Consider the following 14,165-nt stretch of genomic DNA (forward strand, 5'->3'; position numbering starts at 1 on the left):
AATGTACTATACAGAGTCAAAAGCATTTGCACTCTAATATCTATAGAAATTCAATCAGTCACCAGGGGTCCAGAGTAGGAACTTGCCATTGACTGAACTCTTCCCCAGGACTTGCAGTTTAATCAACTATCAGAAGTGATTTAACTTAATGAAGCTATTGTTTACAGTATGATGAAGCTCATAAAATAGATATGCAGTTCCTCCTTGACAACGTATAGAATTGCCAAGGAAAAAAAAAATTCAGGTGAACTTAGAAGTCACAATGACCTACCTAACATAGGACTGGATAAGTTGACTTTCTTCGATATTAAAGTTTTAATGGAGGACAGCCTTAGTGAGTTGAGGCCACTGTAACAAAACTACCATGGACTGGATGTCTTGAATGACAGAAAATTGCTCCGCAGTCCTAGAGGCTAAGAAGACTGAGATCAAGGATCCAACTGACTTGGCTCCTGGTAAAGGCCCTTTCTGGGTTTGTCTTCATTCTGTAAGCCTACAGAGCAGAGAGAAGGCTCAGTTCCTCCCTCTTCATGTATGGCTCCCAATCCTATGACAGAGGGCTCATCTAAACTCCTTACCTTCCAGCATCCCCCCCCCACCCCGCCCAGTACTATCACATTGGGAACTGGGATTTAATATGTGGATGTGGAGTAGGGACTCAAAAATCCACAGCAAGGACATTCTTTTAATGCCTTTTTCATGCCAACACTTTGAGAACTATATAGCATGTTTGTTTTACAAATAAACAGAATCCCAAGGAAGTTGAATGTCTTGCTCAGATAGCCTGAGATATCTGTCTTGAGGAATACCAGTCTCAGAGTGGAGCTGCCATGTGGCCTGGCTGGTGACTCATGGAGCTTGAGGCTGTAGCTGACAGTTGCCATGGAGACACACCCCTGGGACCCTCCAGGGCTGACCAACTCCCTCTTCCTGATTGACATACTTATTCTTTCAAACCTGATACATCTCTCAGATTTAGGTTGGTTATATAAGCTCAGGAATCCTTTTGTTTTGTGAAGTCAGTGGATCCTCAAGTTTATTTTAGGTGGTAAATGGATGAACAACTATTTATGTGACTAGGTACAGACTTAGACTCGTGGATAGTAGAAAAAATATATATAAAAAGGCAGCACATCAAGTCCTAATTTCAAAATTGGTATTAGAAATGTGGGGTTAAATAATTTTAAATGATAGTTCGTAAGTCAATTAATGAAAACATTAGATGACAGGTTAGGTATTAAACAGGTATCAACAATGCATAGAAAGTGAAAGATATCTCCAAAATGAGTTTGTGTTCTCCTCTCTGTTTCACTATGAGTTGATTTCTCTATTTTCAAGTAGGTCCTTTGAGCTAGCAATATGTATTTCTTCATTTGATTTTTAAATGCTGATCATGTGACTCTAATTCACACTAAATGTAAAGATGGTAATAATATAAAGCTGGTAATAATAGCTCCAGATACTGTCTATTGGCATGAGTGATGCATGGTTGTAGCCGGTTACTTTGCACTTGCTAACCTCTGTGTGGCCAGTGTCATTAACCCTAGCTTACGGGTGTGCAGACAGGCTGGGAGAGTTGAATGATTACCACAGCTCCATAGCTTACTAAACATGGAGCCAAAATGTACTAAATTTCCTAGAACATACTGCCAAAATATTTTCAGATGCCTTACATAACAAAGTTTCAATGAATACACTGGTTATAGCAAAACTGAAGACTGCGTCTGTGTGTGTCAAAGTGAACTGAATGGATTATATTTTTAAACCAGTCACCTTTTGATGAATCTGCTACCTCCCTGTACCTTCTCTCTGAGGCCACCACTCCCCTCCTTCCCACGGAAATGGAAACTTGGCAACTATGTCTACACATGAGACTGCATCTGGTCCTGGGCACCTAAGGGTGCACATGCATCCTAGACCAAGGTCAAGCTGATGTCTTTCCCAGAGATCTGGACTGAGAGTTACTTTTCTAAAGAGACAACATGTAAATTTGTGTGCTGTAGAAAAGAGGGTGCGTACAAGTAGAGAAAAAGAACTGAAGCAGAGCTCCACTTGGAAGCAGAGAACCAGGTTCTAAAAAGAGAGAGAAACAGTGATCGTACTGTGTGCTAGTTAAAGCTCCCTGTAAAACCCAGGTAATGTGTCCGCTGACCTGGTGCACTGTGAGCACCCTTACAATAATACATTCTTATGTTTTAACTGAGCTGGTCTGACATGGATTTTGCTACTGTAGTCAAAGGTGTTAAGTAACACAGTCACAAAGTTGGGAAGAAATTTCACTTTAAAAAGTGCCTTCTGATGAGTAACTCTAAATCATTTAGTTTTGCCTGATCATTTACTGGTAGTCACAATGTGACAGATAAATTCAATTCTAAAAGTCAAGTGCAGTCCACTTGCCTGCACTGGAATATGTGCAGTGAACATGCAATAAATAGCTAAGGTTCTTTGATGGGTTTGATCAAATTGCTTAAATATTTTTGCATCACAAAAACTTTCAAATGAGAACACATTACACACCCACTCCAAAGAGCAGAGTCATCCAGGATGCTCTTTATTTATCAAATAAATCCCAGTTTGTCTATTGTAACTCTCTTTGAGCTTCTTTGTCCATTCATTCTGTCCTAGCCATTGTTACTAGAAACTCCAGAATAATTTTTGGTTCAGACAAAACTAAAGGCAGATTTAGCAACAAAAGCATGTCTCCTTAAAAACTATCCCTTACTCAGCATGTGTTAATATGATGGTACATACCAGAAGAACAAAATAAAATCATCGCAAGAAATGACTGTAAAACACAAGCACTCTGGATAATTCAAACATAAGACTTTTAGCTGGTTTGAATAATTTGGTTTTGATTTTATACATCACCAAAGTGAGACATTACAGAAAACTCTACACGGAGTACTTTTTTGTTGTTGTTCATCCATGTTTTCCCTTGAGTTTAAGAAAGAAAAAAACAAAAAGGAAAACCATGGCATTCTTTTCATTGAATTGATTTTTTTAAATGAGTTTAGCAATTAAAATCAGATTTTTAAAGCAAGAAAACTACATCTGGGCAAAGCACTTATATTAAAAGTTTTAGCAGAATATGGATTAAATTATTGTTTTCTAAACCACCCTGCAAAACAGGCATTGACTCTGTAATGGAAAAATCAGTGGATCCAAAGGAGAACAACATTTTGACAGTAGTAAAACAGAAAGCTAAATCAAAAGTTGTTATAAATTATTTGCAATTTAATAATCCTAGAAAAATTCTGACTGCAACATCTTTCAGCTAAAACAGATTTTTTCCTAGTATTTTCTGTAACTGATTGATTCTAGTTTATTACAGAAAATCTTCAGGTGACAGCTATTGACAACCGAAGCTTGGCCCTCCAGTTGATTTTGGGCAGCAAACCCACATGAACATGAATATTCACTCCCTTGACCTTCAGTGTTTTAGCCTGAAAGTTATTCTTTTCAATGCTTCTATCTAGGTGAGAAAAAGGAAAATCTGGACATGTGGGAGGTGCCTGGGCTTTGCAAGTTGCCTTAAAAGTTGGCTGGCACTGAAAGATCCAAATGTGAGGGATCATAGATGCAGTTATAAATCACGTTTTCCAAGAAAGAATCCTGATGCATTGTATTAATATTATTGCATGTCATACTGTAGATGAGTTTGCTTCTATAAACTGAACGCTTGGGGCAGAAAAATGGCCCGGCATAAGTTGTTTTTGAAAGGAAAAAAAAAAGTATTGTTAAGGCTAATATTAAACATTTCTATTTTGAAATGTGCATTTCCTGTTGAATTTATCAGGCCACTAAGAATAATTATTAAACACTGATAATATTGGGCCGGGGATTTAGCTCAGTGGTTCCGCCGCCTGCCTTGCAAGCGGGAAGTCCCAAGTTCGATCCCTGGTACCAAAAAAAACAAAACAAAACAAAACAAAAAAAACACTGATAATATCATGTGTGAATGTATAGTGAGTAATGGACCGAGCTGATCCCACATGGGAAAATAAGCAACATACTATGCAAAACCTATCAGCAACAATGTCTCCCTAATTCCCACAACTGTGCTCTAGCCCCTAGTTAATGAACACCTTGGAGTCTCCACACAACATCTTCTCCTTATAGAATTCTTTCCTTTACTCTTTTCTGAGGGAGAACGCGTTTTTTTCTTTCTGTCTCAGTCATCTCTTTTCTTAAGCTTTTCCCCCATCAGCTCCTTGCTTTCTACACAACCCCTACTGCAGCAGAATTAATAAATTCATCAGGTGGTTCTCTGCGTTATCATAGCATTGTGTATATACCTTCAGTGCAGCGCTCATTCTGTGGTATTATAATTAGCCTGTGTGCATGAGTACATCACCACCGTCCTGGAGACTTCTGAAAGTGGGTACAATATGTAATTCATTCAATATTTTCTTTAAAGTGGGCTCTCAAAACATATATATCAGAACTAAATGAATATAATCCTCTTACTACAAGTTTGTTCATACATTCATTGGCTCACACCTTATTTATTTACTCATCCATCCATATCTCAATCAAACTAGAAGTATTAGTATATATTTGTGTCTTACTGCAAAATAGTTTCTCATATCTGTTCCTATGAAGTATCGGGTAAGGACTTAGATGCCATTTACAATCTTTCAAATGCATGACACCACATAGAAGGCGAGGGCAGAGAAAGAAAAAATTCCCCTACTGAAAAATTTTGCCTATGGCTATCTCTGATGCTAAAACATATACCATGTGCTTGATGAAATTTGTTGAATGTTTGATTGATTGATTATAGCTCGAGTTCAACTGTTTTCTGTCACAGCAGGTGATAAAAATATCTGCTAAAAATTTTATCCACTTCTACATAAACTTTTTTGTAGAGCCAAGTTTCATCCTGACAAATAAACCACACAAGAATTGATATTATTCTTCACTAAAAACTTTTAAATTTATTTTATGTGTATCTTTGTTTTTAAAATATATATTCATCAATTATGTGTACAGTATTTGTTCTTGTTTGATGCCCTTTTCTTTTTAGGCTGATTTTATCAAAATGAGAAAATCATTCTTTGAACTCCGAGGCAGTATTTTGTGCTTCTATAAAGCAGGAGGTTGATAAGTTGGTTCTTTAGCAGGACAGGGATCTTCATCTCACCACTAGTCACCCCACTGGGAGAATGCAGCTTTTTGTGCTCATTCTGGTCTCATCACAAAATAAAACTGGATTTGACACCATGTTAGTATCCAGCATGAATGACCATATTCAGAGATTTTTAAGCTTTCAGAATGGGAAGGGATTTCAGAGATAATCTATTTCAAGTTCTCCTAATACAAGAATTCCTTTTCCCCCAGTTCCTAACAGGTAAAATCTACCTGAATACAACCAGGGGCACAAATCCACCCCCTCACAGAGAGCCTTTTCCATTTTGAAAGAAGTCTAATTCTTAGAATGCACTCCCATCTACTCAGCTAAAATCAGATTCCCTGCACTTCAAACATTGATCCTGGCTCTAGCTTCTAGTGTTTCAAAGATTTAATCTAATCCCTCTTCAAATATTGAAAGGCAGCCATGGTTCTCTCTAGGTATTTTCCAGTACAGCCTATAAACCTGACCAAATCTGTATCATCCAGCCCACATGTGTCTATTAACCACAAGGACATGATGAGAGATCACTTCAAAGGCCATGTACTGGTTCATGTACTGGTGCCAGCATTTCTTCAGTGACCAATTAAATAAACAATGAGAATTGGTCATGATTACTCCCAAGAATTCTACTCATGTTGGCTCTCAGTGATCACTGCCTACATCTACTTGCACATAGCAATCTGTTTAATAATTCATTTGGAACCATGCTTGTTTTTGTTTCCAGAATCCATCCTTCTCTCAGTATCAGTCACTTTTTGGCTGGTGGATGGGGTTGACCACATTAGGTATTTTAAATAGGAAAGGAGCTTTAACATGGGGACTTGATTACATAGAGACAGAAAGGCTCACTGAACTGGGCTTCCTCAGTTCAGGGATTAGGCATACCAGGAAGCTGGTAGCATTTCTTACGCTGGATGAGACATGCAAAGAATTAGTTGTACCAAGGCCAGGAGCCCGGATCACCCAGAGGAAGCTGGGACTGTGACAGAAATGTGGAGCAGAAGCTGAAGTTTAGAAAAAGACCACAAGACATAATTCAGAGATGGCATCTGAGCCAAAGTAAGATAGAGCAAGTAGCCTGGCTTTCTGCTTTCTCCATGCCTTTCTCTCTGTCATGGTTTAGATCCAAGATGTCCCCCAAACCCCTCATGTGTTTACAGGGTGATTGGATCATGGGGTGCTATACTCAGCAGTGGATTGATCTTTGATGAGTTCACAGCTGAATGAGTTGGTAGGAGGTGGGGCCCGATGGGGGCTAAGTCCCTGGGGCCTGACTGGAAGGGTGTGTTCTTGTCCCTGGCTCCTCCTTTCTCTCTCTCTGCTTCCAGACTGCTGCAGGTTGACCAGCTGTCCTCCATGCTGTTTCTGCCTTGGAACCAGCAGACCATGAACTACAACCATGAGCCAAAATAAACCTCTCTTCTTTTAAATTGAATATTTGTCCCAGCAACGGGAAAGTGATTAATACACTCTCCCAGCCCACTTTCCCACTGGCTGGACCTCCTGGAAAGCCAGCTGACACAGAATCAGGAAATACAGCCAGGAGAGGGGCAGGGCGGAGCCGGGGAGAGGTGTCCTTCAGTGCCTGTCCATGATTCTCCGTGATTCACATGTACACCTACTGAATACTGTGGTGCTTTTGACGATCTTTCATCATACTGCATATTTTATTACAGTTTATTATAGCAGTTGCTCCTTTCATAAATGTCTTCTCCAAATCTGAATGAGTATAGCAACTTTGTTGTTGCTACTGCTATTAGTTTATCTCCACAGCATTTACCAGTGTGTTGCACAAGAGACACTAAAATAGTACGATTTGTCTGATTCTGGAAAAAAATTCAATTAATCCCCCAAAATAGCTATTGTTTTTATCTCATTTGATGCTTAATTTCTGCTTAGTCGTATTGGCATTACATATTTTTAGCTCGCTGGGGATTGCTAACTGGAGTTAACTAGGTCCAAGTTTCTTACATATAGGGTGAACTCACACTTAAAGACTGTTTTTCTAACGAAGTACATCCAATTTCCAATGTCACAATGGTGAACTCCATCACTAAATGCTCAACTGACATCTCAATGATGTGTATCAAAAGCCCTTTAATATTATATTTGTATCTTTTAAGAATTCTCTTCTGTCTTCTTTGATTTTATTACAAGGTTGTTTACATAGTATCCCTGGCACAAACATTTTTACATTTAACAGCCGGTATCTTTATAAAATCATGTCAGCTGGCTGAGTTCAATGAATTTAATCTTCACAATGAAATGGCAGATTTGAACAGTAATTGGCGAAACTGAGAAGCAGTCAGATCATTGTGTCAATTTGAGATGCACGTCCAGCTTTTCCTGACTGTCCAAAATAAACAGTTGAGCCACAGACACTGGGGCGATCTCGAAGACCATGTAGAGACCATGTCCTGTCCCAGGCATGGGCACTGCAAGGTAAGAAAAGAATGCAAGGTACGTTGCTGATATTTTTATATTCATTTATTAATGTTTGGGTATAGCAGGTTAAGTAAAATGACGTTCAAATTAATTTCCTGTTTCTTTTTTGTCTCTTAGAAAAAATATTTAAATGTATGCGTTTCACACTTGTAGCTATCTTTGTCTTTCTGTTGAACTGTGTGGGTCCACAGCAAATGAGGAAGTGGCTGTTTACTGAGACAGGACAGAGCAAGTAAAGGAGAAGTCATCTCTCCTCTTAATTAGTTTTGTAACTGCAACAAATTCAAAGTCAGACATTTACAAGAAACTAGCCTGTTCTCTTCACTCAAGCAAAATTCCCACTGTGGTTCCTAAGAGTTCTGCCTGAATGAAACAAATGAGATTAGGTTCATGATGTTTACTCCCCACTACAACATTTTCCATTTTCCAAAACTTTTTCAGAATACCGTTGGCTACCAGATTCTACAAGTGCGGAATAGGGAAAGGATGAAAAGAACAATAAAGGAATGATTGGAAGGTGTTGTTTTGAAACATGTAACTAGTGCTGTCAGCTGCTGGTTCTTTCCATTTTGTACATTTACATTTCCTGACTGTAGTTTAAGAACATTTCACTGCATGTTACTATCAATCACCCTTCACCTAGAAGTGCACTGTACATTAGTAACAGTTAATTGGCATATTTAAAGTAAATAGCTACTTAGTTTTGTTGTGAAGGTTTTGCATACAGATCTGTAACACCACAGGCTTTGTTTGTTTCAATAACAAACACTTCTGTCTGCAACTCTGCCACCTCTGACCGTGGATGAATGGAGATACAATCACATTGAAATATGCAGCACAGTAGATGACGACAGTCCAAGTTACAAGCACTGTGCAAGCAATCACGCTTTGCCCACCAAAGGATGCCCAGACACAAGGACACATCCCAAGACGTGAAAAGGAGGGCCAATACAAAAATTTAGAAGGATGGTCAAAAAAAAGATGTGTGTAGGCAGAAATACTAGAAATTATAATTCTGCTTGCACTTTTGCATGTGTTCATGAGCTGAAAGGTGGGATTATTCAGCAACGATTATTTTGGCCTCTACCGCATGTTCAATGTCAAGAAAGCAGTATGCTTGCCAAAGCTGGAGGAGAGACATCATCCTACTCCACACTCCTCAGCAGCAAGGAGAGCAGATAGAGCTTCTTCCTTGGACAGCAGGGAATGGGCTCTGTATTTGATAAAAGAAGACAAAATGACAAGAACTTCTTCCAACTGTGAAGTCAGATCACCCTTGTTACTTTGGCCAAGTGTTTTATGTTTTATTGGTCTCGGTTTTCTTTTAAGGAAAGGAACTAATGATCTTTTCTTGAAGTATAAAATGCAGTTATTTTAAATTTAATTCTTTTAAAAGAAAGCAACATTTATTTCATCTTGAAAGAACAAATAATCCACTCTAAATTTGGGATAAACTCCAGTGTCTCCTTGACTTGGAGATATGAATGAGTCAACATTTCCTTTGCTACCTGAACCAAGGAGTCAAAAGAGCTCATCTAGTATTTATGTATGTGGGAGCATATGATTGCCAAGCAACAATATAAACAGTTGAACATGTGGAACATTGTCATGGTCCATAAAAACCCAATAAATCCACACTATTTGAGGTCAAGTTAACTACTAGTACATTTAGAAGCTGGTGATACCAATACTGTTAATATCACTAAAAACATACTTAAACTCTACTAAGAGGTTAATGAAGAGTAAAGGGGTTTATGGAAATAACTCAGAGAGTTAATTACTACTCATTTCTAATATTATTGGGGCTGGGGGCTTAAATCCAGGATGCCATAAATGTTTCCTTGGAATTTCTAGAAACATCATTGCTAAGCATGAGTTCGCTGCTTTCATGGGCAAACCCTAGCTATGGCATTCTCTCAATAGTTTGACATAGGACAACATGATCTACAAAGGTAGGAATGTTTGGGCATTTTTCCTTTTTCCATCCCTTGTACTGCATTGACCTAATAAAGAAAAAGGGGGAAAGTTGCACATAGTGATAACTCCAGTCTCGGGAAATATGAAGAGAATTTTTCTTTCTCAGTAAAACTATCAGGAAGAATTTCCCATCTGTTCTGAATCTCTCATATTGAACTCCTCACTCGAGGCCCACAGTCTTTCATGGTTCACTGCAAATTTCTAAATAGATGTTTTGCCATCACTGACTCAAAACTAAAAAGCCAGAATTTCATTTCTGGCCCAGTGTTTTGGAAGTCTTCTTTCCAAGGATGCTTTTCTGTGACTAACAACACCATCCCTGCGGGTGTTGGGTTTGGGGCAGCATGCGGCTCCTTGTCACACAGCCATTTGATTCATACTGCACTCTGTTCCTTCTCCCGTGCAATATTTCCAACATGTATTCCTCTCTTCCCACAACTACCATTAAGGTTCTTGGGTCACTGTTAACACATACCTAGATGATTGCTATCCCCTCCTCTTCCTGGGTGGATCCCTTGTCTCTATTTCAGTCCATTGTAAATGAAATGATGAAACTGCAGATCTCAAGTGCTGCTTCTTAAACTATCTGTGGTAGTGAGCAGGGTTTTTATTTCCCTCCGCCCGTCATGGACTGATAGTTTTGTAAACTAAAATACAATGAAGTACTGGAAACATGATCACCTACTTAGATATTACAGCTATGCTGAATTCCTAGAACAGTTTCTAAATCCTATCTCTCATTTTGTATATTTGCCTCTTCATAGACCTCTGCCAGTGTCCTGATTTGTGTCAGTCTGTTGACCGCATTCTGAGTAGCACCAATGAGCTACTGTCTATTTAATTTCGGTTATTTTCTAGGCTTGACATTTATGTCACTGTAATGCAGGCACCAAAAACTAACACAAAACTAAGTGGTTTGATTTGTCATGCTCAGATTGGCTGCATCTAGAAAAGACCTTTCTTTTTTCTCTTAAAGCACATTAAAATCTTACCGGTGTTTAATAAAGTCATCAGAGAAAGTACCAATGCTTGAACAAACTACGAGAGGACAGGATATTTGAAAACCTTATGGCCACTCAAGTCTGATAGAGAAACAGAGAAATGACACACACACAAAACTTCATACAAGAGTATTAAAGAAAACCTTAAGAATATTCCACAAAAGGGCCATATTAACTGTGTCCAAGTTCTTATTACTAAGATGTTCAAATTCAGTACTGCAAAGCAGTGCAGAAGTAAAGTTTCTGTGCATCGTGCTTCTGTAACGAAATTTTTAAAATCGTCAAACTGTTTGCGTTCTACCCACAAAATATCCAGATGAATTTCTGAAATTTTAATCATGTTGACTGACATTAACACGCTGCAGACGTTAAGACACTCTCAGCTACACCTCAGGATGCTGCTTGCTTCGTGGACGAATGTGCAGGTAGCATACCCCCCGTTCACAGGCTCAAGGGCCGATAATAATAATTCCCTTCCTTCCGGGTGCCATCACTTTAGCCAGATTACTTTTTGTACTGTTTCTTCATATACTTTGTAACACGATCACATCACATTTTTCTTCAAAACTCCGGCAGATTGTTTGGGCTAGAGATAGATGGAGACAAGAGGCACCATCTGGTGCAAGATCTTTATTCCTTGTTAGCACTACAGGAGTTCTGGTATTTTACATGGTTCAAGCAGTAGCAAAGATTTTTTTTAATGCATAGATTGAGAAGGTGTAAGATGGTCAAATGGCCCTTGGCACTGTCTGATTGTATCACTGGATTCATTGGTGTAGAGTTGGTGTTTTTTCATTCTTGTTTCTTTTTTTCCAACTCAGACACCCAGTGGCATATGGTTTCATGACTCACAAAGATGGTCCTGGACGATAGATTTGACGATCTCAACATAACTTCCAGGCTTGCCAGAGCTGCGTTACAGCAGAGAGAGCAAATAGCTCATGATATTTCTCCTCTGATGAGTAAGCTCCCAAATCTCAGGTTTAAATTTGATCCGGAACTGAAAGAAAAGAAACCATGTCCTCCCACACCAACATCTATGCTTTTTTTCTTTTTTAAATGTGCGTGTTATTGGCCCACACCTTTAGGGACCAGTGGCTTAAATAGTGCTCAGGTTAATTCCGTTGACACACACTGAATGTGTACGTTTGCTGTTTTCCATACCTATCAAGTCTTTCTAAATTATAGCTATTGTTCTAAAAATCGAGTGACTGTTTTTAATTATATAAGCTCTCCTTTGCATACAATTTAAAGTTAGTGTGTTCTAATGGAATACACTAAGAGTTGGAAACTAGGAAATTTGCCTGATGCCACTAAGACGCTAACTCACAGCTACCTTGTTAGGACAAGTGAAAAAACGAACTGGAACGGTGTTTTGGCAACAAACTAAAAAGCACCAAAAAATGGGACTTATACAAATTATTCTTGACTGAAATACAAGAATAAAGTTAAAGGAAGCCTTCATTTGTTAGCCCATGATTTCAGAATTCTACTTGGAATTACTTCTGTTAGAATGTGTTAGTGGAAATGTAGAGTGTCTTTAATGATCGCTTTAATGGCATGGTAACCTGTGAACTGCTCTGCCAGTGCACTGTATGTGTGTGACCCCTGTTCTCTGTTCTCTCCTTGGTCATTTCCTTTGATTCTTTCATTAATTCCAAATTAAATCCTCACTTCTCTTTCATGCCTCCTTCACATACACTCTAACCTCTGGGATCATCTTTTGAAATACAATTTTCAGCATTTATCAATTGTGACATTTTTCCTACTGAGAACTTCGATCACTTATACCTGCCTTCCTCTGCCCTCTTACCAAAAGCTTCTTTTGATATAAGGAAATTGTGCAGATATCAGTTGAAGTAACTTTAAGTGAAGAAAGGAGAAATACCGTCCTCAAGATAGAGTGCTTTGTTGAACAAAGTTGATGTCAACATGACAACAGGTGTTGTAAATAAAGTCAGTATTAATATAGTCACTCCATTTCATGGGCTCACCTATTTGACACATGGTTGGCTGTAAATCATGCATGGAGTTGAGAAGCATAGCAAGCTTTGCAGATCACTAGTTATTGTCTCTCTTTCTTTGAGTTATACTATGAGCAAGTATTTTTATATTTGTCCAAGACACAGAGAACTTCACAGTTTAAATCATTATTGAAACTTAATAATTTATGAAGACTGGTATTTTTATTTTACGAATTTATTTTTTTGTAGTGCTTGACAAGGCTATGCACAAGCTAGATAAGCACTCTACCAGTGGCCTACAGCCCCAGCCTAGGAGTTTTATTTCAATGTTAACAGCAACTTCCTTTAACATTCAAAGTAAAATAGGTTATCTTTATACTTCTCACATCTCTCAGATTCAGTCTGAAATGTGTGCCTACTTCTTGGTCTACATGCCCAGAACGAAAAATGAATGTGTATCACTCTGTCTTGATTAAAAAAAAAAGGAAAAGCCATTTTCCCGGGTCAACTCATTTCTTCTCTGCTCTGTATACTGGAGAAGGTAGTCTCCATAAAATGACTGACATCAGTGTGCCTTAAACTGTGATAAGTTTTTGACATCTTGGCCTAGAGGATAAATACAAACCTACTGACAAATTCAGAATCCAAGACATCTATTGATAGATAGACCATGCCTCAATACTTCACCAGTGAGTACAGAATAAAGACAACACTTATCAAATTGTCTTGTAAAGCTCTCTGTAAGCAGATCCCAAAATGCCCTCCAAATGTTCAACTGCTATTTTCATTTACTAACTTAATTCCCAGTAGAAAAATCTATTCTCTGTTACTTTAAAACTCCATGTAGACCCATGTGGACTCAGGTTCTGCAATTTCATTTGTGTGCATCTCTCAGGAGAATATCCACCCTCTCAATGGATACATCCATATCTTATTTGACATCTGTGAATCCTTCTCACCCTCTCCACACCATGACCATTCCTCTCCACTCTGGTCACCAAGAGGTCAGATGGTCCATGCTGGCCACTAAGCTCTTGCTGTGGGCCATCTCAGGTTGCCAGGTAACATTTCTCCCATATCCAGTCCTCGCTACTGAATGAGCAGGAGCCAGGTGCTGTGGATAAATCGCAGAGTGTAAGTGACAGAGACAGTCACACATTTCTATGTGCCATCCTTGCAGAACTTCAAAAAGGCACTCATTATATTTGTCAGTGGATCATTTCATTGAATTTGTGCACTTTAAATGTAAGCGCATAATCAATGTTATATATTCAGCTTCAGACTTCTCTAACTGTAGGACATATGCCAAATTAAGGCTAGCTTTACAAAAGCATATTACTTGGCATTAATGTAGCCTAAGATAACACCCTAAAGTCTAACATAGTAAAAAACAGATTGAAATCTTAAAGAATAGAGATAAAATGAAAATTTACCTTTAAAAATCAAGTACTAATGTTCTCTGGTTTTTAGGTATCTTTGCAGTATAACTAATAATGACTATCAATGCAGTACTAAAGGAGTTGTTTTTATTATTAAAGGAGCTAGATATTGATCTGCAAAATTGATCTCATCAGGTACTGACAGCAAGAAAACATCCAAATGCATTTATGTGCTAAGGTGGAAAGACTAACCTTGTGATTACTC

The 14,165-nt window shown here is 38.4% G+C and overlaps 1 long non-coding RNA gene across 1 annotated transcript in view; it reads right to left on the bottom strand.

Moving 5' to 3' along the window:
* Positions 1-12,826: 12,826 nt before the first annotated feature.
* Positions 12,827-14,165, bottom strand: part of LOC147826616 (uncharacterized) — a 125,623-nt gene continuing 124,284 nt past the window's right edge. Inside the window, exon 6 of the long non-coding RNA XR_015438982.1 lies at positions 12,827-13,635. This is a non-coding gene — a long non-coding RNA (uncharacterized LOC147826616). The remainder of the gene's footprint in view (positions 13,636-14,165) is intronic.

Source organism: Heterocephalus glaber, unplaced genomic scaffold, assembly GCF_053883595.1.
Source record: "Heterocephalus glaber isolate CG9 unplaced genomic scaffold, H.glaber_assembly_v1.0 deba00001465, whole genome shotgun sequence".
Lineage (NCBI taxonomy): Eukaryota > Metazoa > Chordata > Mammalia > Rodentia > Bathyergidae > Heterocephalus > Heterocephalus glaber.